Source organism: Chinchilla lanigera, unplaced genomic scaffold (assembly GCF_000276665.1).
Source record: "Chinchilla lanigera isolate Chin_1 unplaced genomic scaffold, ChiLan1.0 scaffold00056, whole genome shotgun sequence".
Lineage (NCBI taxonomy): Eukaryota > Metazoa > Chordata > Mammalia > Rodentia > Chinchillidae > Chinchilla > Chinchilla lanigera.
The window spans coordinates 12,334,071-12,338,034 of NW_004955457.1; positions in this window are offsets into that span (position 1 = coordinate 12,334,071).

Consider the following 3,964-nt stretch of genomic DNA (forward strand, 5'->3'; position numbering starts at 1 on the left):
AAGCTGGTTCTCACCCGCACACACAGACATACCCAACACAAAACTGAAAAACTATGTCAGTTAATCCTACCTTTCAAACAGCAATAAAATATTTTGTTCTCCCCTAGGTCAGAGCAACAGCTGAAATACACAAAAGCGGGTAACCCAGACTGGAGCTTTTTAGAGGTTTATATACCCTGGATCCTGTAGTAACAACCAGCCACTAAAGAGTCAAATATTTATTAAGCTCCTGTTAGCACCAGGGCATTTTTCTAAATCTGAAGATATGACTGGAATAAGACAGTTGCTTACCCTCAAGCTGCTTACATTCCAGTGATATAAATGAACAAAAAAATAAGAATTTCACAGGAAGCCTATGGTTGACTCAGTTTTTCCACACACGAAGCAACAGGTGGCCCATTCTTACTAGCTACTCTAGAAATAGTAGTAAACTTTAGAATATCCTAAAAATATTTTTACCCATATACTTTTCCCTTTAATGGAGCAATATAAAATAAAATTTTAAATGTGAATGCTCTTAAAGACCCCAAATAACCCTTTCAAAATTTTATACTAAAAAAACAACAAATACGCAAAAGTATATAAATGTATTTACTATAGCAAATATAGTTTATAATAATAAAACTTGGTAATCAGTTCTTTTGATAAATACTTTGATTATCAAAGTCATAGTGTATTTAAATATAAAATACTATACAGCCATGAAAAATTGTTTAGATTTGATTTGCTGACTTGTTGGAGGGAGCTACAATATATTTTTTGGAAAAGATAGTATTAAATTCTGACAAAATATAACTTTTTCTAAATGTATATATATACAAAAAAGGTTTTGAAAGATAAATTTCAAAATATCATGAGATTAATATACTCTTTATTAAACTAACATACCAAAATAAAGCTCTTTGACCCATCCTTATGATTTACAGACTATCTATCCAAAAAAAATGTGACTATAAAATTGTAGAGTAAAAATTATTTTGCATATTCAGAGATAAAATTATCTCAATACATTAATTTTTAAGTTTATTTTTCACATGAAATTATGTTTTATCCTGATGGGTATCTATTAAAAAGAGATCTGGATAATATCATGAAATATATGGTGATACAATGCAGCCAATCTTTCCCATATTTATGCTTTTTTGAGACAGGGTCTGGGTATATATAGTTCAGGCTGGCCTTAAGCTCTCAGGTGATCCTCAGGCCTCAGCCTCCAGAGTGCTGGGACTACCAATGTGCGCAACTACACCTGACCAATTCTCAAAGATTTAAAAAGTACAAGATATATTTCTAGCTGGGCATGGCGGTGCAAGCCTATAATCCTAGCACTCGGGAGGCTGAGGCAGGAAGACTGCTGCAAGTTCAAGACCAGCCTGGGCTACAAAGTGAGTTCAAGACCAGCCTGAACTGCAGAGGGAGACTCTGTCTCAAAAAACAAAACAAAACAAAAGATACACTTCTAAATGTAGAGTTAATTCTAGGGGAAAAGACGTGTGAGTAAAAGAACAAAATGATCCAAAGTTACATGAAGTTCACATTTTTACTTCTCTAAGAAACACTGCCAATTGTTGGTATGTATAAATGCAAAACAGTACAGTCACTTTGAGGGGAATGAGCAATTTCTCACAAAGATAAACATAAACCAACCACATGCAACCCAGGAATTTCATTCCTAAGTATTACAAAATACATGTTCATACCAAAACTAGTACATAAGATATTCATTCAAAGCAAAATTATTTAAAACAGCCTAAAGAATATTACTTAGTAATAAAGAAAAGAATGACAAAATAAGAGATCACACAATAAGCCAGGTGGAGATGGTGCACACCTGTCATCTCAGCTACTTTCGAGGCCAAGACAGAAGGATCACCTGAGTATACAAGTTCAAGAGCAGTCTGGGCAACAGGGTGAAACCCTAACTCAAAAATAAAACAAAAAAGACTATACAATATACAATCCCACAATATGTATAAAATGCAAGAGACATACAAAAATGTCTAATTCAAGGGCTTTCAGATCTAAAGCCCTCTTCCCTCTCATGGTAGCTTGTCTATCCTTTCTTCACCAAATAAACCATCCTTTGTCATACCTTTCTTTAAAAAAATCTAATTCACTTATAGAAGTCATTTTTTTAAGATGAAAAGGTGTAAGATAAACTTCTAAAGGAACAGTTAATTTAAACTGGGCATGGTGACACACGCCTATAATCCCAGCACTCTGGGAGGCTGATACAGGAGGATGGCAAGTTGAAGCTCAGCCTGGGCAACTCAGTTACTTAAGTGAGACCCTGTCTCAAAATAAAAAATAAAAGGGTTGGGATGCAGCTCAGTGCAAAGGCCTTGCACTTAACCCCCACTAATGACCCCCCCAAAAAGTTAATTTTACACTAGTTAACCTATTTCGTATTTATAAAATACTAACCTATTTCGTATTTAACCTATTTTGTAGTTAAGCTATTTCATATTTATAAAATACTAAACACCAAACTAGGCAGAGAGAGGAAGACATCAGTAGTCCTTTGGAGTGAGCTATAGGAACAGCCAGAAACAATGGCAAACAGGCAAGAAAGAAAATGATGATGATGATAATTGTAGTAGGGGTTACATAACTGCAACCAAAAATTAATAAGCTGACACGTGAGTGAATTTATTTTATGCAACTTAAATTTCAAAAATGCTGTTCAGAAGCATGTAGTCCCAGTACTCAGGTTGTGGCTGAGCCTGGGCCACTTAGGAACTTAGCAAGACTCTGACTCAAAATTAAAAAGCACTGGGAATGTAGCTGAAAATGAAGGTCCTGGGTTCTGTTCCCAACACTGGAAAAAGAAACAAACAAATGCTGTTCAGGACTGCGGATGTAGCTCAATGGTAGAGAGCCCTGGGTTTGCTCTTCAGCACTGAAAGGACAGAAAGACAACTGATAACTTAGCCATGTATATGTTATTTGGCCAAGTGTCGTTGTAATATGGATATTCACAACATCCACATTGATGTTTATTTATATGTATATTCAGACATCCAGGTAACTTAATAGCCCTAGGTTTTTACTGTACCCAAATTCATATATGAATTTCTATCTGAATATTTATTTGTAGGGACATATATTTTAGATAACATGGTCCATGCCAAAGAAAGAAAGGGGAGAAAGAAGGGAGAGAGAGAGAAGGGAGAGAGAGGGAGAAAGGTTTTAATGTATTATTAAAATACATAATTTCTCTAGGTTTTGTCCTAAAAAAAAGTTAAATTAAAATTTCTCTACTATCCCATCAAACTCAACAGCTAGATGCATATAATTCTAAAACATTTTTTATAAGTCTGTATGACCTCCAAAAATATTAATTTCAAAAATAAGCCTGCTACGTTATTTCCTCAAATTCACAGAGGAAAAGTTTCCTTGAGAATTATTTAGCAAGAAAAAGATGGTGGGGAGGGGGTGATAGTGATATAGGGGAAAGAAACTCCCAACCTGCTAAATATCTGGTATGAGTTTACCTTCTCTAAAATTGAAAAATGAAGCCGGGTGTCATGTTGCACGCCTGTAATCCCAGCGCTCGGGAGGCTGAGACAGAAGGATTGTTGTGAGTTCGAGGCCAGAATGGGCTACAAGGTGAGTTCAAGTCCAGACTGAACTGCATAATGAGACTCTGTCTCAAAAAGACAAAAATAAATAAATAAATAAATAATAAATAAAATAAAAATAAAATTGAAGAATGAATTTTAGGAACAACAGAGGTTAAGAGCAGAATATATTTACTGGGGGAAAGAAAGCTTCTGTCAGAGAGAGAAGGAAGGGGACCTGAGTGAGTTGCAAGGAACCTGCCTTTTCTAGGGATTTTGTAGAGCAAAACCACAAGACAGGTCCAAGGTGGGGAAAAATGGGAAATCACAAAACTATGGTCAGCCAATTAGATTACAGGTATAACTACTCAGGTAAAATTGACTAAATCAGAATCAAATGGGGA